Source organism: Diabrotica virgifera, chromosome 8 (genome assembly GCF_917563875.1).
Source record: "Diabrotica virgifera virgifera chromosome 8, PGI_DIABVI_V3a".
NCBI lineage: Eukaryota > Metazoa > Arthropoda > Insecta > Coleoptera > Chrysomelidae > Diabrotica > Diabrotica virgifera.
Window position 1 is genome coordinate 51,139,703 of NC_065450.1, and position 22,178 is coordinate 51,161,880.

At 31.3% G+C, this 22,178-nt stretch overlaps 1 protein-coding gene across 5 annotated transcripts in view; it reads left to right on the plus strand.

Moving 5' to 3' along the window:
- LOC126890664 (laminin subunit gamma-1-like) overlaps positions 1–22,178 on the plus strand; it is a 260,245-nt gene that overhangs the window by 126,813 nt on the left and 111,254 nt on the right. The window contains exon 1 of one of the 5 annotated variants that reach the window (XM_050659784.1): positions 3,359–3,509. The exons of 1 other annotated variant lie outside the window; for it this stretch is intronic. The gene's annotated coding sequence lies outside the window, so the exon portion shown is untranslated. Of the gene's footprint in view, positions 1–3,358; positions 3,518–22,178 lie in introns of those variants that run through there. 3 more of the 5 variants (XM_050659782.1, XM_050659785.1, XM_050659783.1) reach the window with 3 other exon arrangements.

Below are 22,178 nucleotides of genomic sequence, written 5' to 3' on the forward strand. Positions count from 1 at the left end.
AATTTCTAAATATTGAGCTTAATTTTGGGGAACTCATTAAGTGCGACGCAAATTTTGAAAGACAGATTTTTTCTTATCTTTTTCATTCTATTGCCAAATTTGAACGCGACGTCGAAAAATCTTTTACAATTATATTTTAAATATCTTATTTTTAGGGTATTAAGGCAAAGTTTAAAATAATTCTAATTTTTTTATGTTGAAAGGGAACGAAGAAATATATGCATTTGAGCAGGGCCCTTCCTTGCAAAAACAGCAATTTTTTGGAATTTTCAGGCTAGTGCAACTTTTTTCTCCCTATTTTTTTTACCTGAATTTTTTTTTTTTTGGAGTAGTTCTCTATATTATGTGTAATAATCTCTAGGTACGGAATTTCTTGGCCCCGCCCTCTAAGTCTTCGTTTTAAGTCCATGAAAAATCAGGATTTTTGTACTGAGTAGCTCAAATTACCTAGTTTGTATAACTCAGTTTAATCGATTCGAATAATAGTCCAGGCTGTATGCTCGCCCCCGTTAGGTAAATTATTCCGATTCGTTTTTTTTTGCAAAAACAGGGTGCCAAGTGGTATCGCGGTCTCAAAATTGTTTAAATATTTTTTTTAAACAAATTCAAAAAATCAATTCTTTCACTTTAGACAAATTGTTTCTTTGGTTCACTCTGAGCAAAAAAGGTTTCTTGTGATTTTTCTCTAAAATTAACTGTTGTCGAGTTATACGCAATTTAAAATTTGAAAAAGGCGAAAATGAGAATTTTCAAGGCTTAATAACTCGGTAAAATTAGTATTATGGAAATCAGAAAGTGATCAAATCAAAGTTTAAAGCCCTCCCTACAAGATCTTAAAGAAATTTTTGTCATTATTTTATTACAAAGCTGTTATTTTTAATTAATAACAATGAGCGCTAAGCGTGTATCTCTCGCGCTCTCACCACTCACCTCAAAACGCGCTCAACGCTCATTATTAATAGTATTGATAGAAGCAATAACAGCTTCGTAATAAAATAATGAAAAAAATGTCTTCAGGGTCTTCTAGGGAGAGCTTTAAACTTTGATTTGGTCACTTTCTGACTTTCATAATAATAATTTTAACCGAGTTAAGCCTTGAAAATTTCTATTTTCGAGTTTTTCAAATTTTAAATTGCGTATATCTCGACAACAATCAAGTTTAGAGAAAAATCACAAGATATCTTTTTTGTTCAGAATGAACCAGAAAACCAAAGAAACAATTTGTCTGAAGTGAAAAAATTGATTTTTTAAATTTGTTTAAAAAAATTATTTAAAAAATTTTCCGACCGCAATACCGCCTGGCACACTGTTTTTGCAAAAAAAACGAATCGGAATAATTATTTACCTAACGCAGGCGAGCATACAGCCTGGACTATTATTCGAATCGATTAAACTGAGTTCTACCAACAAGATAATTTGAGCTACTCAGTACAAAAATTCCTGATTTTTCATGGACTTAAAACGAAGACTAGAGGGCCGGGCCAAGAAATTCCGTACCTAGAGATTATTATACATATAGAGAACTACTCCCAAAAAAAATTTCAAGTAAAAAAAAATCATCATCATCATGGCTTATTCACTCCTGGCGGAGTGTTTGCCGCCCTTTTGGGCTCTCTGATTCATTTGTTGCGGAGAATCAGTCCGCTATTGTCTTTTATTATTATAGCAGCGTGTGTGACTTGGCTTTGTCTGCAACTTTCCTCCATTCTTTCCGGTCCTTACAACGCTCCTTCCAATTGTAGATTCTCAGCTTCTTTATGTCTCCTAAGACTTGATCTCTCCATCTTGTTTTGGGTCTTCCCTTTGGTCTCTTTGTTGTTGGTCTCCAGCCAGTTATTCGCTTTAGCGTAGAGTCTGGGTTAGCTCTTTCTGTGTGTCCCAGCCACCTGAGCCTCTGCGCCTTCACGAACTTGATTATGTCTTCACCCTGGATGACTTCTTTAATTTCTTCATTTGTTAATCTTCTAAATTCGCCTACACTTATCCTCACCGGTCCCATTATTCGTCGAATTATCTTTCTCTCTAAGATTTCTAATCTCATTTCATCTTTTTGTGTTAGGCACATCGTCTCTGCACAATAGGTGATCACTGGCCTGATTGCAGTCTTGTAAATTTTTAATTTGGTTGTCTTACTAATGTGTTTTTCTTTTAAGAATTTTTGGTAGTTCCAATAGGTTTTATTACCCAGTAGGATGCGTTCATTTATTTCATCTGTCCTATCATTTCTGCCATTCACCATCACTCCCAAATATTTGAAACGGTGTACTTTTTCAAATGTATATGCTCCAAGCTTAATTTCTTTCTCGATGTTCGTATTCTCTCTTGAGCACTTGAGGTATTTCGTTTTGCTTTGGTTTATTACTAGCCCTCTCTTCTTTGCTTCTTTATCTAGTATTAACATTATATTCTGCATGGTTTTTAAATCTCTAGTAACCAGTGCAATATCGTCTGCATACGCTATCAGTTGGGCTGAAGATTCGATAATTGTTCCCCTAATCTTGGCTGCTCTTACTGCACCCTCCATGGCAATGTTAAATAATGTTGTTGATAGGAAGTCTCCCGGTCAAAAAAAATAAGAAGGAAAAAGTTGCACTATGCTGAAAATTTCAAAAAACGCTGTGTTTGCTAAAAAGGGCCCTGCTAAAATGCATAATATATCTTCGCTCCCTTTCAACAAAAAAAATTAGAATTATTTTAAACTTTGCCTTAGTACCTTAAAAATAAGATATTCTAAAAGATCTTTTAACGTCGCGTTCAAATTTGGCAAAAGAATGAAAAAAAAAAAAGAAAAGATCAATTTTTCAAAATTTGCTTCGCACTTAATGAGTTCCCAAAATTAACCCCAATACATATTTAGAAGTTTGAAGACAAGCAAAGTCAAGACAAAAAAAATGCACTTTTGAAAAATTAAATTTGCTTCAAAGGGTTTCGAGATAATATCTTATTTTAAAAATAACGCTCAAAACAGGAAAAGGTCAATTTTAAGCCCTTTAAAGGGCTCTTATCTCAGGCCCTATCAGACCTAGAGGGCTATAATTCTCAGGAAAATATTTTTTATGAGTTACAATAACATAGGTATGTACTAAAATTTGGTACAAATCTAAGGACTTCGTCCACAAAACTCAGCGAAATCTTTTGGAATTGCTCCTCAAAATCTTTAAGGCGAAATAGTTTGCATTTTTTATCTTCTCTTTTATGCGCCGCTGTTAGTGCTCGTTAACAAATTAAATCCACCTTCCAATTTGAATCGTTGAATCACAGTTCATTTAAGCCAATAAAAAAGCAACGGTTCCTTCTGAGAGTGGAACTAATGCCGTTCCATCTATAACAAAGTGCAATCTTAAGAGGTTGCACATCGCGGCTGGCGGTGAGTCAGTGTCGGCTGTCGTGTTCAACTGTTTCATGTCCATGTCCATCCGCGATGTAAAGATAGAACTATCTCGCGTGTGATTCGGTGACGAATTCGGTTTTTTAGTGACTTTTTGTGCGATTAATTGTTTTGAAAAAATGTTGCCAAGTAATTTTTACTAAATCTTCCTCCACTTTAAAGAACTCTCGCACTTTTTCACACTGTTTTGAATTGTTTGACATAAAATTTCAAGATTTGTTGATTTTCTAAATATAGATTTTTATAAGTCTTTTTGACGTTTCGATTTCCACTTCGGAAATCGTTCTCAAAATAGAAAACATTATCTAATAAATTATACAAATTTTGTTTTTGTTGCTTGGTAAAAAACATTTCTACTAAATTAATTTTATCTGACTTATTCATATTGACAGTTCAAACATATAGATATTATACAATTTAAATTATATGACTTTAAAATAATGTTAGCAATAGTTATGAGTTGCATTCCTGGGACGACTTTATTGGAAGTTGGTTCATTCGACTAGGTACATAAAATCAACATTAACTCAACAATATCTGTAAGAAAAAAAATAGCATATCATTTGTACATAGTACATTCTTTCACGGTTTTTGCTGTGAATTTTAAAGAACAGTTTGCTAACATGTCAAAGATAAAAGTGATATTGTGTCGATGTATGCTTTTGCCATGGGGGTGAATTTCACCCCCAAAAAATATATGTCCAAAATAAGTCCGGAAATGGATAAAGGGACTAATTCTAAGTAACTTTTATTCTATAGAGTTTTTCCAAAAAGACATTACTTTTCGAGTTATTTGCGAATGAATATGTTCATTATTCAACAAAATAACCACGTTTTTAGATGGTTCTTCGCAAATAACTGAAGAAGTAAGTATTTTCTAGAAAAAAACGTTGTTAGCAAAAATATAGCCTGTAAAAACTGAAAACAATGGTGTATGTGTTAGGGCTCCATACCTAGCAGAAGCAGAGTTATAGCTAATGAAAAATAGCTTCATATTCGTCAAATTCCAAATCGAATATTTTATCGTGAAACATCCAAAAAATGAAGCACTTTTTGGGGAAAACTCATTAAGTACAACTTTTTTAAAGTGTTAAAAAAATAATCTTTATTTTTATTTTATAAAAAAAACTTCTAGCATCAAAAGTAAATAAGTTACGCCCAAAATAAAGTTGTTCCCTTTTGTTTTGGCAAAAAAAAATCATCGGGAAGATCACCCCCTAATTAGCAACTTAAATGAAATTAATCGTTACTGCCTCACAACTTACTTTACTTATGTTGTATTTATATGATCAGTAAGTTCCATTAATTCAAAGTGCTCATTTTTGAAAAAAATTGGTTTTAAAGTATAATTAAAAAAAAATACTTTTGAAAAACATGGTTTGTTTCATAATAACTTAAAATTGTCAGAGATACCAAAAACGAAAAAAGTCGGCTATGCTTTTCTGAATATTTTTTTTTGTTTTTCTGTAAGACAAAAACTGGTTAAGATTTGGTGTTTTTAAATTTTCATAAACTCGTGATTAGTGACTCGTTCAAATCCTTTTAACTGCAGCCCTTTCAAAAATAAAAACTTTGAACCGATGAGACCTACAGATCATATAAACAATACATTTATATACGAGTAAAAAAACTTGTGAAGTGGTAACGATTAAGTTCATTAGATATGCTAATTAGGGGGTGATTTTCTCGATTTTTTTATCAAAACAAAAGGCACTAACTTTATTTTGAGCGTAACTTGTTTACTTTTGACGCTAGAAATTTTTTTATAAAGATAAAGCTTTTTTTAAACACTTTAAAAAAGTCGGAATGAGTTTTCCACAAAAAGTGCTTCATTTTTTGATTATTTCTCATTGAAATATTCGATTTCGAATTTGACGAATATAAACCTATTTTTGATTAGCTATAACTCTGCTTCTGCTAGATGTAGATCCCTAACATATACACCATTTTTTTAAATTTTTTACAGGCTATATTTTTGCTAAGAATGTTTTTTCTAGAAAATACTTACTTTTTGAGTTATTTGCGATAAACCGTCTAAAATGTTGATATTTTGTTGAAAAATGAACATATTCACTCGCAAATAACTCGAAAAGTATTGACTTGATGAAAAAACTCTATAGAATAAAAGTTGCTTAGAATTAGTCATCTTATCCATTTCCGGACTCATTTTCGACATGTATGTTTCACCCCCAAAAGGGGTTGAAACTCACCCCCAGAGTAAAAGCACACATCGGCACAATGTCACTTTTTTTCTCTGACGTGTTAGCTACGTGTATGCCAAATTTCATGTCAATCCAAGCGGTTGTTTAAAATTCAGAGGTTTTGCAATATTTTACCGTTAAAGAACGTACTATTGCCATTAAAAATGATGACAGACATCAATGATAACAGTAAAATTTTCCAGTTGGTGATCCCATTATAAATCATGAGGAGAAAACCTAGTGATACTATCCCGACATGGTAAGTATTTGATCTTACAGTTAGTTTACTCTGAATATTAACACGAAACTCTGATTTTATATGTATATTATTTTAAACCATAAATTATTATTGTTTTCTCGATATGATATTGACTTACTAATAATGGTATTTTCTTTGTATTAATTTTCTCTTTTAATATGAGTAACCATATCCTACTGTATTCTGCCGAGGAATCTGCGACGCAATTAATTTCACTTAACATAATTGGACCCGCTTCTTTGATTTTTCTGTTTTTACCATGCTTCTTTCAGGACCATACTTGAATCTTTCCACTGAATTCTATATTCATTTTACCATGCGTATTTACATATTTTGAGACCATGGACAGGAAATAGAGCAAGAGGACAACCCCAGATGAGATGGGGAATTATGACATTAGAACAATAGGGGAACACACTGGAAAGAGAAAGCACAAAACAGAAACGAATGGGGGAAACTGGGGGAAACCTATGTTCAAAATTAGGCGAATTAAAGGGGCAAACAATGAAGAATTTACATATTTTAGACCTATTAAATTCTATATTTTTGATATAAGATTGATATATATTTGATATAATAACACGTAGAAAGATGGTAAAAAGAGAAAATTCAAAAAAGCGGCTCTAATGATGTTAAATGAAAAAAATTGCGTCGCAAATTTCTAGGCAGAATGCAGTATAGGGTCTGGTTACCCATAAAAGAGGAAATCAATAGAAAGAAAATATCGCTATTATAAAGTCAATATTATCCAAGATTTATGTTTTAAAATATCATACATATAAAATCAGTGTTTGGTGTTAATATTCAAAGTAAACTAAATGTAAGACCAAATACTTACCATATCGGGATGATTTTTCGTCATGACTAGATACCTATTTAAAATAAAACAACAATATCACTATAAATCTTCGATTATAATTCACTACAATGTGTTTTTCCAAATTTTTTACGAGGAAACATTTTCTTTGATCAGATAAAATATTTTTATAACTTGACAAACTCCTTTCAACATCAATAGAAGTAATTGGGGCGTATTTAAAATAACTTGTTAAAGCCGAAAATTCTGCACCAAAATCAATTTCAAAATTACAATTTAAAATTTCGCATATGTCCTCGAAAGTTTTAAAGCCGTTTAACGACGAGATCTGATCTAAAGCATGAATATTTCAATTTCCGTTAGAAAATCGTAAAACTATGGTGTGTAAATTCTCTTAACAATAGTGGTACTTTGTGTAAAGATCGGGTATTTTCTAAGCAAAAATCAAAAGGCAGTGAATGAGCCGTCTCTTTTCAGTAGTTCTCGAATTAATAGATACGACAGCCTGTGCGGGGAAATATTTTGTGTCGAATTAAAAAATTTAATTTTTTTTTTTACTTTGTTTTTTTTTTTGTTTTTTCTAATGTTTTCTAATGTTTTTAAATATGTTCAAAATATGCATGTTTCTTTAAAAATATGCAAAATTTAGTAAAGTTCTCAAATATGCGAAATATGCATGCAATATGCATTTAGCATAAAATCCGCTCCCTAGCCATGATATACTATGGGGTGACTAATAGGAGAATTTGACTTTGATCATTACCTACATGTGGTTGTCTCTTTAGAGACAAATCACATGCTATAATTTTTCTGACGAAGTTGATTTCATATAATAAGTATTCAAACTGTTCTATTTTGTAATAAAATCGTGGATTAAAAAAAAATGCCTCTTGTAGAGACAATTTTATGTATATTATACGCTTTAAGATTGAAGAATAAATTGGTTTTTAAGAGGCTACGTCATCAATATTTTTTTTTCGAAGGTTCTGCGCACTTTCAACAGTCCGTCGGCAGTACGACAGTGACAGTGACACTATACTATCAAAAACGAAGGCACGATATAGTGATATGATAACAACAATTAATATACTCAGAGGCGCTCTAAATGTTGCCAAGTCAGTCAAATTCGATTTTTTGTTATAGATAATCGATTTTTAGTAATTCCAATGTGACACAAAATCTAGGCATAGGATAAAAACGTTTATTTAAAGAAAGTATGTTTTTTGTTCTTCTTAATGGCGGTACAGACTCGTCTTTATAATATTTTATTTAATTATAGAGTAATTTCTACATACTAACATATTTATGAAATTGAGCTCTGTACCGCCATTCTTTACTACATACTGTACATACATATATTAGGAATATGTGAGCCGAATATCTCGACAAAATATTCAAAATTAAAGCTGCAATCTTGGAACGCGTTTTCAGCGCGCTGATGTTTTGCCTCGTAAGTGTTAAATCATTTTTTACAACGACTTTATTCGATAGTAACAAATTTGATTTCATATAATCAATTGTACTAGACAGTTTCGACATCAAAAGTCTCCTTCTAGTTGTTTTAGTTTTCATAATATAGTAATAAACCCGAAAAAACCTTATGCTGTTATCTGGACATATAGCAAAATAAAAGCCATTTTCGTGACACCTTTGATACAGGTATGTACTTATTTAACAACTACTGCTGTTGATAAATTCGGTGAAAACAATATGTAATGAACAAAATATATGCAAAAGAAACATCTTTTTTACTTATAAACAATATAAACCAATGTATGATCGCTATTTGATTTTAAATACTAAAGGTGAAGACCAGTAAATAATAAGGAAAAGTGAGAAAATTTTATCGAAAAAGAGAATCCTTTAAAATGAGAGTTTGTAAGTAAAGGTACTTTTGTTAATTTGTTGCTTAATTATTGCAAACATATCTTCAAAAGTCTATTTTTTGAAAATTATTAATATTTTTTCTAAAAATGCAAAAAACTTTAATTTCAGTTGAGAGTGAAGACAATATTACAAATATTCAGCTGTAATAATTTCAAGAAATTTCACTTGATAGTTATTGCAAAATTGAAATGGTTAATCGTTAATTAATAATGTTTGCAAGAATAGGTTAAGGTAAATATTTTTTTTTAAATTCTGCAAAAAAGCTAGTTATTTTTCTACAGAAAAAAATCCATACTTTGCAGTGTATATGGTATTTATCTACTATAAGGAAAAAGTTACTAAAAATAAAATGCTAACTTTGATATTATGTTAGTCATGTCGGAAATAAGCGACATTGTAATCAATCATTTGTAAGATAAAAACAATTTTTTTGTAAACTATTACATTGAAATAGAAATCAATACTGATTGTACGAGAAAAATAAATATTTCAACTCAATACTTGATTTGCAATGAAATTCTGAATATATGATTACAACTTACATAATGTGTGATATACGTACAGGGTGTCGTAATGAATATCAGATCGAAAAACTGAAAAATACTTGTTTAATAGTTTTCAGAAATCTATCGAATAATAGTAAACACGACCACCGACTCCAATCCCTGGAGGTGAGGTGGGGGTGGGGGGGTAACTTTAAAATGTTAATTGAAAACCCCATTGAAAATTTTAAAAACCATTTTTTATTGCAGATTTGGATTTTTTACGTAAAAATAATCAACTTTTATTGGTGACATTTTTTCCAATTCTGGATAGATGGCACTATAATCGGAAAAAAAACGATTTATCGTGACACCATCGGCAAATTATAGAAACGATCTAATATCATCGACAAAAATGTAGTTCCAAATGAAAAACCAAAAAATACGTGTTTAATATTTTTCAAAAACCTATCGAAAAATACCAAACACGACCCTCCAATCTATCCCCTGGAGATGGGGTGTCATTTTAAAATTTTAAATAGGAACTCCTGTTGCAGATTTGTTAAGAGATGGCGCTGTAATCGGAAAAATATGATTTATTAGCACCATCTCATCTATCAACAATTCTAAAAAATGTTTCAAATAATTGTTACTTTTTCTTTCATCATGACGAATCCAGAACTGCAATAAAAAAAGGGATTCTCATTTAAGATTTTAGAATTACCCCCAACCCCACCTCCAGGGTGTGGAGTGGGAGTCGTGTTTGGTGACATTCGATAGGTTTTTGAAAAAGATTAAACATGTGTTTCTTTGTTTTTCATTTGGAAGTGTATTTCTCGAGATTAGACCGTTTCTATAATTTACCTATGCGTTTTTTTTTCGATTATAGCGCCATCTATCCATAATTCAAAAAAATATCTCAAATAAAAGTTGCTTATTTTATGAGGGGAATCCAAATCTGCAATAAAAAATGTGGGTTCCTATTTCAGATTTTAAAGTTACCTCCAGTTTTTCGATCCCATTTTCATTTCGCGAAATATTCGACCGTCCCGCTAATTTTGCGACACCCTATATAATAGGTTATAAAAGAAATCTCCAGAAAAGTTTTCAAAAGTAAAAAATATGTTATTAAGTACCTACTAAATTTAACATTTTATTCGACAACGATTGGCGTTAAAACAGCAAATACGCTCAGTCTTTTCCAAAAAATCCAAAATATTCAGAAAAGCAAAACCTACATTTTTTACTCTTAGAGATTTGTGCTATCACTAATAATTTGTAAGTTATTTTGAATAAAAGGTGATGTTTCTCAAAATTTCTATTTTTTACGTTAAAGGCAACTTTTCGCAAAAATAAGCATTTACAGATGAAACAGATGAAACTTACAGACCATATAAAAATATATACAGTCGGAAAAATGAAAGATTACGCATGAGCGATCTTATTAAACACATCTTTTCTTTATTCCAGAAAATAATGAACCAGTACCATTATTAAAAGAACAGTTTAGATAACGTCCTATTAGAGGTAAAACTCACTAACTACACTTTTCAGAAAGTGGAGAAAAATCGATTTAAAGGTACAAATTGTTTTTTAAATTCACCTGACTTGAATATTGGAATTTTTTTAAAGCAACTTTAAAGAATAAATAAAAACAGATAATTCAAGCCATATTTCGTCACAGGAACTATTTTACAATCAATATTAGATTTAATGAGTTTTTCCATGAACAAAATTATTGGATATTGATATCCTATTAGAGGTAAATCTCACTTAACTACACATTGTACTTGATGAGTTTTTCCTTGAACATAATTATTGGATATTGAGAAGTTAATGAATTTGTCTCCATAAAATTTCGCTGACTTACAACAAACGAACTATCAAAAATAAGTCTATTATTTAAAAATGAATAAGTTTCGTTTTTCGAAAATAAATGCAATTCTTTCGGCATTTATGACAGCCACAAAAGTCGCCTGCTTAATTGCAAAATAGATTATGTTACCCTTTATGTAAGCTATCACCAAAGAATATATACTCTCCTAGAAGAAGAGTTTGAATGGAACAGATAGTCACATTTATTTGTCCCTTGAAAATAACGTAGTCATTGTCAGGCCACATGCACCAACTCAGTTGGTGCACAAAATCCTATGCTAAAAAGTTACAGTGCAGTACCCTTCTATAAGGTCTATATTCTTTGCTATCACGGTTACAAATAAATTTATTCTCATATTTCTTTAATTAATCGCCGAACAGATAATGCACACCAATATAATGTACAGTTTCAACAATACAATGTAACACACAAGTCGTCTGCTTAATCACAAAATAGATTATGTTATCTAATGTATTGTTTGAAAGATCACTAAGTACCGATTCGGCATTACAGATTGTAAGGAAAAATTCACTAAGTGCAATAATAAGTTTTAATGAGTTTTGCCCTGAAACCTAAATTCACAATATTGTACTCCATATTGGAAGGAAAAATTCACTAAGTGCAATAATACGTTTTAATGAGTTTTGCCCTGAAACCTAAATTCACAATAATACACTTAGCGAATTGTGCCATAAATTATTTCAGCAATTAGAAGGGTTAGAGCCCCAAGTGACTTCTCCAGAGCTGGGCAGTAGCGTATTGAGTTCAAATTGATGAAAATGTCAAAATCTCAAAAAAGTGCACTTAGTGAGTTTTACCTCTAGGACGATAAGTATTACATGTTTTTGCGCTGGCCAATTTTTTTTGTGACACGGTCACAGGAAAATACAGCTTGTATTACATGTTGGTTCATGGATAATCTTTCAATTTTTCCTACTATAAGTAAAGTAAATTGTGAAGCAATAACGACTAATTTCCTTTGGGATATTAATTAGGGGGTGATTTTTACGACTTTTTTTTTCAAAAAAAAAAGATCAACTTTAAAGAAGTTATGATGAGTTTTCCACGAAAAGTGCTTTTTTACTTTTGGTTATTTTACATTAAAATATTCGATTTTTAATTCAACTATTTTATTCCAACTTAACTCATTGATATAGTAAAAGAAACACTTAAAGTACAGAGCCAAATTCGAATTCAAAACGCACTAACAGATACAATACATGTTAGAACGACAGGAAGATGCCCTATATCCTGTATTCCATTCAATATCATATTAGAGAAAATAATTAGAGAGTCAAAAGTGAACACCAGAGAAACAATAATAACAAAAAGTGTACAAATATTGGCATTTGCATATGATGTTGGTATCGTAGCTAGAAGCAAAAGAGAAATGATAGGAGCATTTAATGCGATAGAAAGAGCGGCACAAAACAGTGGCCTAAATATTAATAAAATAAAAACCAAATACATGAAGGCCAGCAAATCGACAGGCCAAAGAAACCTACAGAATCTGAGAATAGGAGACTATAACATCGAAAGCGTAAAAAATTTTACATATCTAGGAACAATGTCAGCGAAGAAGTCAAGAGAAGAATACATATTGCTAATAAAACATATAATGGACTAATTAAATATCTAAGATCTAACAACATCACGAGAAAAACCAAATGCAAAATATACAAAACCCTGATAAAACCGGTCCTTATATATGGATCAGAGACATGGACACTGTCGAAAAGCGATGAGAACTTATTAGGTGAACTTATTAGGTACGTTTGAATTTTGAACGAAAAATCCTCAGACACATATATAAGGGGTGAAAGAAAATGACGTATGGCGCAGAAGATATAATTTTGAACTATACGCAGCATACAACGAACCCGACGTCATAACATCCATAAAAATCGGACGTCTGCGCTGGATGGGCCATGTTGAACGGATGTTGGAGACCGAAACACCAAAACATATAATGAGGCAAGCACCAGTAGAGAGAAGGTCAAAGGGAAGACCCAAACTTAGATACATGGAACAAGTGGAACAAGATCTGAAAACACTTGAGATTACCCACTGGAAGAACAAAGTAAGGAACAGAACAGAATAGAGGAAAATCCTAGAACAAGCCAGGACCCAAAAAGGGTTGTCGAGCTACTGATGATGATTATTCGATTTTTAATTTGACGAATAAGAACAAACTTTTCATTAGCTACAACTCTGCTTCTATTGGATCGACAGGCTTCATACATATACCATTTTTTATTTATTTACACAATTAAAACTTCCCCTGTTCCAGTGTTCCCGTACATCAAAGTTTGTCCGACTAGACACCGTTAAGGTATTAACAAATTTTCAGCTTGCTATTAATAACCTTTTTTTGATACGCCAGATCCAGGCCAAATAGAAAAAAAGTTGCTTAGAATTAGTCAGTTTTTCCACTTCCGGACTTATTTTGAGCCCCGGGGATGCGTGGTACTCACCCCCAGGGTAAAAGCACACATCGGCACAATATCACTTTTTTTCTTTCACATGTTATCTATGTGTATGCCAATTTTCTTGTCAATCCAAGAGCTTCTTTAATATTCACAGGTTTTGCAATATTTTACCGTGAGTCAATGGACTATTCTTAAAATAAAAAATTCCGTTTCAAATAAGTTTCTAGACGTCAAAAGACTTTTAAAACATCACTTTGGTCGTTAGTCGGTAATTTACTACCTTGGAGACACGTCACGAAGGAAAAAGAAAATAAATTCCATTTTAATTTATCTCCAGTGTCCTCAAGCACCTATTAGCAAAAAATGGCTCTCATATAATAATATACAATTACTTTACTTCAATAACAGACATTGGGTAGGAAGACTTAAAAAATGTAAAATATCTGTAGATTTATGTTGAAGTAATACTCCCTGATTATTTTATTAAGAGTTGTAAATTCAAGAACAAGTTTACAAGTAATTTTATTCTAATGTATTAATTAATTACATCTAGTGTGGGCAGATTATCAAAACAAAGGCCATTTTTGGGAAAAGTTATTTACCAGCTATTTTATTGCTGGAATCGAATAGTAAGATTGCATATATATTGTTATGATCTGCTTTCTATTACTTTTATATTAATTAGTATTTATTTGATTAATTATTTAATTGTCGCAAATCATACATAAAAAATATTAAGAAAAAAATCTCAGGGTGCCTTTTGTCATAAAAAAATGTAATCAAATTATCTTAGGTTATACTTATCCTTTGTCGTGGCTTCAGTATCTCTTAGTTGATCCTTATCGGGATAAAATAGGAAAAGGAAATAAATAGAAATATCATAAATAAGCACATACAAATATCTTTATTATCAAAAGCAATGCTCTGTAAATTTATCAATTAAATCCTGTGGGCATAACTGTCCAAAAGAAACTTTTACCATATAAATTAAACTAATTCAAACAAATATTTATCTCTTTGTTCTTGATACCATTAATAAAACAAGCTAAACAAACAAATTTGGTATTCGCAAAATTAATTATACTTCCTATTAAATTTTTGAAATGTTGGAACCTTAAATTCATTTGCTTTTACGTAAAAAATTTAACTTCTGATTATAAAGAAAATCTATCACATAGGTTATTGACTGACCTTTTTTATTCACACACAATGATGTCTCCTCTTGACCCAAACAGCTCCTCCTTGTTGATTATGTTAGGCTACCATTCAAAGCCCTCTCCGTTCTCAGCAAAAATCCAGCAGCATACCAGCAACTATTTCTCCAAAACACAAGCCAGGCTTCCTTTGACCAGGACTCGTTCAATAAACTCCAAATCTCTCTCCTCTCTTTCTCTCAACAATAATCTCCTGAGACCCAAGTATCTTTTTTTACTTGGTGTCACAAATAATTTTAATAACGATAATTCTTGTAACTTACTCTCTTGGACTTTACAGAATCAAAGAGGTATTTCTTCTCGATTTGATTTGTCTCTCGTTCCACTTTTCAGCTACTCTCACTATCAACACAACCACTAGTACTTGCTTCTGAACTACTCACGAAAACTTTTGACTGCTCCTCTCGGATGCCGGTAACGCAATAATCTTTTTTTTTTCAAACTGTCTCAACATTCAAAACCTCTCTTTCCCCCTTCCAAATTGCCAAGCCAATCAGAAACATTTCTCTTTTCCATTCGACAAACCCAGCCATTCTTTCAAACAATACGTCTACTCAACTAATCACTTTTCGGAAATTATATAAATTTTTGTGTTTAAACAAACAGCCTTAAAATTCCAAATCTCTCTACCTTTATTTTTCTAAAAACTAATAATTAAAATTACCTGTGGTTTTACCTTTCCCGTAATAACAAAGCAAACTTTTTAAATTAAAATCCTAAATAAATGTTCCTTTCACTTTACTTATTTACCGATGTCTTTAATTCTCCATGGAAAAACTCATTAAGGAGAAACCTACTACGTGAAATGTAACTTCTAATAAATATTTACAAATCAATATACAGGGTGTATCAAATTTATGTGCCCGCGTTATATTAAAAAAATTAAATTTTTATTCTATCTTTGATTGCCAAATTGATACACAATAATATATTAGCAATGTAGGTAATCTCCTTCTCACAGGCATCTTTGAGTGTTACAGTTTTTTGATTTCTTTCTAACACATTAAGTTGGAAGTGACAGAAAAAAGGTACGTCCGTGATTAAAATCATTTATAACATGTATTCTAGTTGTTGATAGATGGCGCTATAATCGAACAAAAAATGATTTATATAATATTTAATATTATTAATGATATTATTATCTACACGACTATAATCTGTACAATTTATAAGAACAAATTAAATCAAAGAACATACCTTTTTATAAATGAAATAAATGAATATTTCTCGTTATGTCTTTAAGTTTTAGATATTCTCATAAATTTTGTCTTCTTGATGTTCATTAAATGCCCAGACCGTGTTCTTGGCGGAGATTAGACACTGTTAAGCTATTAACAAATTTTCAGCTTGTTAGTAATAAACTTTTTTTAGTACCCGGGATCCAGGCCAATTACCTTACCTAATGGAACTAAGGTGTTTGTGGAGCGCTAACCATCTGAACCACTCTTTTGTAATCGTCTTGGTCCTGAGCTTAGCTATACATATAATCCGGTTGAATCACGGTTGCTAGAGACGTGGAAGTTGCTAATGAATATGAGAAATAAAGGAAGATGGACAAGAAGTACATTCGTTATTCTCTCTCTCTCTCTCTCTCTCTCTCTCTCTCTCTCTCTCTCTCTCTCTCTCTCTCTCTCTCTCTCTCTCTCTCTCTCTCTTCTATCTCTTGTCGTTTTCCTATTACAGTGTATCGTGATTTCCTCAAATATTCTATCTATCTTCATTCTTCAGTGGATCTAAGGGTTTCGCAAAATGAGTGGCCCGCTAAATTCTAAATTTGGTCGGACTATCTGGTTGATGACCACCCTTTTGGTCTTCTCCCTGGGACGTTTCCAGAAACAAATCTCTCTAAATTATCATCAACTCTACGGATCACGTGGCCAAAGGTACATTGTGAACAGCCTTTTGTTAATGTCAAGATGGTTAAGAATGGAAACGTTTGTCCGATGAGTTGTCCAAGGTATGCACAGCATTCTTCTCCAACACGTTTCAAAGAAAATGTGGCATTAAAGAGATGTACGTCAACTCTACTCTAGGAGATCTAATATTTCTTGTTCATTACGAATAGTGCCATCAGCAAATCTTAAATTGGAGAATTTTCTACCCGCCAATCGAATGCCTTCTGGTAGCCAACAAAGCATAATGTCATAGGTACACAATTCGTCAAACAAAAATAATCTCTCACTCAGTAATAATTAAACAAAACAAGTCAACGAAATCTGCGTTTAAGCAAAAATTTTTCCTTATATTTAATCAGATTCATCGACAGTGAACACCCCTTGACAGTAAATCCAACTATCTCCAGACCAACTCGCAAAATACATAGATACATATATAAGCAAATAAGACAATAATAGTCTTCTGATAATGGTGTGGTATATCAGTTTTCAATTTCCTCGATTTTCCTCTCTATTTGACTATGCTTATCTTTCCAGTAGAAGTACTTTTATCAAGTACTTTTTTCTTCGTTGTTAATTTTTCAACCGTTTCTGTCGCTCTTCATGCTCTTTTCTAGAAGCTTCTTTTCAGGAGTACCTGTCTAGATCGCGGACTTTTTGGTTTTTCGACCTTTGTTTTCTAGTTTTATAGGAGAAGCTTTAGGTTAGGTCCTTAATGTCTCATGCCAGAACACAGACTTGATGAGGTCTGAGCTTCTAGAGGTGTTTTTTTGGGCGGTGTTTTTCTTGCTTAGAGCTCGGTGATTTCAAGTGGTTGAGGTATTTGACGGTCAATCAATGTTTCCTTTTTAGGATTGGCTGGGCGTACTGCGATGTTTCAATATTTGTTAGTAAATGGCTGTGATGCAGCTTGTTTATTTGATGCTCTATTTTAGGTATCAGTTGGACTTCACTACTAGCGCTGAATGAAAGTGGATCCTCATTTAATAACGAAGGTGAAATTTCGTCATTATGTGCAAGTCTAGTGTTGTGTTGGTCAGATTAGAAGTGCTATCTCTTTAGTAGCATTTGAATTGGGCCTGTTTGTCGCGATTGATGGTGCAAAATCAATTTCTTGAAACAAATCGCGGTTGAAAGGGAAGATCCCTGTCTTTCGAAATCGGGCCTAGATAATATTTGCCTGAGGAAGAGCATTATTTTAATACAGGGTGAGTCATGAGGAACTGTAGATACTCCTACCTCTATTCGCGGTGTGCAAGTACTTGGAAGGGAAACGAGAAACGACCGTGCGCGAGTCGCGGAGAAATATTACAACTATCTTAAATAATTCATATTGTCAATTGAAATTGTCAAATTGACGTATATTTCATACCTTCTGTCATTGAAGCAGAAAAATTATATATTGCTCCACAATATTGATATGATATGCAATTATTATATAAAGGTAAATTTAATTAATTGTATTTTGCTTGCAGTACTGCATTTTAATAACTAATTTTATTTACTACATACAATTGTTTACGTTTGCATAACATAACCTGCATCTTATTTTTTCTTCTTATTATTTTTTTGGACTATGGCCTTGACAATTATCCAGCAACCAGGACTAATATAATTGGCCAATATAATTAAAAGTGCGAATAAAAGTACAGAGCGTAGAAATAGAGGTCGCTTTGCCAAACTTGCACGGTCCCAATAGAGGCTCCTATGGGGAATAACAAATGACCATTAAAAAGTGTCTGTTCCCATTGTTTAATAATATACAGGGCGAGTTTCGCATTTTGACAGAAATTTGTATTCGTCATAATTTTTGAACGGTCAGATCGATGTGTTTCTTATTTTGGCCAATCGTTACACTATTACCACCTAATCAACTAATTTATTCAAACTAGAAAAAAATCAGGTCCGGCTTTAAAAAAATTAGTTCGTTTGGGTCTTAGAACAAATTTCACCCTGTATACGCCTTTTGAAAACTCTAATATGAATTTTACAAATTAGACAAATAGGCAATTAAAATGGCATATTTATTTTTTTCCGCATACGATTACTTAATTTTTTATAAAAAATCAAATTTCACTATGAATTAAAAGTTTGGTAAAGTGAACCATAGATTTAAAAAAAATAACTTTTATTACAAAAATTCATTTTTTTTGCACAAATAAGTAATTTATGTTACCATCCAATCAACTGATTTATTCAAACTAGAGAAAAATCAGGTCCGGATTTAAAAAATTAGTTCATTTTGGTCTTAGAAAAAATTTCACCCTGTATACGCTTTTTGAAAACTCTAATATGAATTTTACAAATAAGACAAATAGGAAATTAAAATGGCATATTTATTTTTTCCCCACACGATTACTTAATTTTTTTATTAATAGTAGATTATACCACGAGTCAATAATGATGGCTATTATTCCCGAGGAATATTTACGAACCGAGCCGCGTTAGCGGCGGGGGAGTAACATTCCGAGGGAATGAGAGCCATTATTGCGAGTAGTATACTCTACTTTATCTACGACAAATTAATTAATTTAAGATTTTTATCTACGACTGATACATAATATATGTATTATACTTGTGGTGTTTGCAATATAATTATATACATTATATATAATACATATATTATGTTTCAGGTATTAAGGTAGATGCTGTTGCTGTAGCTAGTTCTACAATTTCTGGTGGTGTACAATTAAAAGATTCTTCATTTTCGTCCATCTCAACACAAACTGTCAAATATACTATTCGTTTGACAGTGACACTTTTTGAGGTTGATTATTTTGTTTCCGTGGTGAATTTTGTGATTGTTGTGCCAGAGGGATTAATAGCTATTAATCCCGCATTATTAATCCCTAAGGGATTATTATATGGCATTATATTGCAAACACCACAAGTATAATACATATATTATGTATCAGTCGTAGATAAAAAATCAAATTTGTCAAAATCGGAATTTTCTAAAAATGAAAAAAAAAATGAACTCACGGTTTAACTCGCTACAACTCTGTTCCATTTCAATATTTTTTTTCTGAAATTTTTACAGCACATACCTCTTACCATTATGAAGACTATGAAAATTGTTGTAGACTTTCAGTGTTCTTCTTGTAAAAGTTGCAAACTTTTAAATCGCAAAAATTAGGTGGAAAAATTTAAAATTTATCAATTTGATTACGTCTATGTTAAACTATAGAGTCCAAAAGAAGTGTTATGGGAAGTTTTAGATCTAGACGTGTTATAGAAAAAAAAAATGGTAAAACTTTTAATTTTAAGAAAAACGTTGTTTTTGTAAATTAATTTTTGTAAAAAAAGTTAATTTTTTTAAATCTATGCAAAAACTTTGCCAAACTTTTTATGCATAGTCAAATTTGATTTTTTAATAAAAAAATAAGTAATCGTGCGGGGAAAAAATAAATATGCCATTTTAATTGCCTATTTGTCTTATTTGTAAAATCAATATTAGAGTTTTCAAAAAACGTATACAAGGTAAAATTTTTTCTAAGACCCAAACAAACTAATTTTTTAAATCCGGGCCTGATCTTTTTCCAGTTTGAATAAATCAGTTGATTGGGTGATAGCATAAATTAAATATTTGTTCAAACAAAATTCATTTTTGTAATAAAAGTTATTTTTTTAAATTTAACCACTTTACCAAACTTTTAATTATTCATAGTCAAATTTAATTTTTTTATAAAAAATTAAGTAATCGTGTGGGGAAAAAAATAAATATGCCATTTTAATTGCCTATTTGTCTAATTTGTAAAAATCATATTAGAGTTTTCAAAAAGCGTATACAGGGTGAAATTTTTTCTAAGACTAAAACGAACTTATTTTTTAAATCCGGGCCTGATTTTTTCTTGTTTGAATAAATCAGTTGATTGGTGGTAACATAAATTAAATATTTGTTCAAAAAAAATTCATTTTTGTAATAAAAGTTATTTTTTTTTAATCTATGGTTCACTTTACCAAACTTTTAATTATTCATAGTCAAATTTGATTTTTTTTATAAAAAATTAAGTAATCGTGTGGGGAAAAAAATAAATATGCCATTTTAATTGCCTATTTGTCTAATTTGTAAAAATCATATTAGAGTTTTCAAAAAGCGTATACAGGGTGAAATTTTTTCTAAGACCAAAACGAACTTATTTTTTAAATCCGGGCCTGATTTTTTTCTTGTTTGAATAAATCAGTTGATTGGTGGTAACATAAATTAAATATTTGTTCAAAAAAAATTCATTTTTGTAATAAAAGTTATTTTTTTTAATCTATGGTTCACTTTACCAAACTTTTAATTATTCATAGTCAAATTTGATTTTTTTTATAAAAAATTAAGTAATCGTGTGGGGAAAAAAATAAATATGCCATTTTAATTGCCTATTTGTCTAATTTGTAAAAATCATATTAGAGTTTTCAAAAAGCGTATACAGGGTGAAATTTTTTCTAAGACCAAAACGAACTTATTTTTTAAATCCGGGCCTGATTTTTTTCTTGTTTGAATAAATCAGTTGATTGGTGGTAACATAAATTAAATATTTGTTCAAAAAAAATAAATTTTTTTAAATCTATGGTTCACTTTACCAAACTTTTAATTCATAATCAAATTTAATTTTTTTATAAAAAATTAAGCAATCGTGTGCGGAAAAAAATTAATATGTTATTTTAATTGCCTATTTGTCTAATTTGTAAAATTCATATTAGAGTTTTCAAAAAGCTTATACAGGGTGAAATTTTTTCTAAGACCCAAACGAACTAATTTTTTAAAGCCGGGCCTGATTTTTTTCTAGTTTGAATAAATCAGTTGATTAGGTGGCAATAGTGTAACGATTTACCAAAATAAGAGACACATCGATCTGACCGTTCAAAAATGATGACGAATACAAATTTCTGTCAAAATGCGAAACTCGCCCTGTATATTATTAAACAATGGGAGCAGACACTTTTTAATGGTCATTTGTTATTCCCCATAGGGGCCTCTATACGAGGTAGGAGTATGTACAGTTCCTCATGACTCACCCTGTATAGGGAGTTGTTATTATATCCAAGGTTGTTTATAATAATAACTTTAAACAACTTTGGTTGTTGATGAAAATTCCCTAAGTTAAATAAGATTTTTTGAAAGCTTCTTCTACTTCTTCTTTCTTGTATGTAGGCATTAAAGCCTGTTTCTTCTTCAATATTAGCCTCCTAAATTGTTTAAATTATCGCACCATCTTTTTCTTGGTCTGACAATATTTCTTCGTTCAAATGGTGACTTATCTCGTGCTATTCGTACTATCCTATCCTCTGCCATTCTACTAATGTGTTTGTTCCACTCCTGTTTCCATTTTGTCACCCATCCATTTATGTCTTCTACATTGCATGATTTTCTTATGTTTTCGCTTCTCTCCCTATCCAACAAACTTTTCCCTGATATTCGTCGGAGTATTTTCATCTCTGTTTTTCCTAGTAGTTGTCTCATTTTAGATATGTCAGGTCTTGTCTCCGCTGTGTATGTAAATATAGGTCTAATTGCTGCTTCATAGATTCTTGCTTTTGTGTCTTGTCTTAGGTGTTTGTTCTTCCAGATTATGTCATTAAGAGATCCCGCCGTTTTATTTGCTTTTAAGGTTTGTTGTCGTACTTCCTCTTCAACATCTCCGTAACTGGTTATATCTATTCCCAGATATCATAACTTTGCTTCCTGCTTTATTATTTTCCCATCAATTTCGATTTTACATCGTAATGGGTATTTAGATG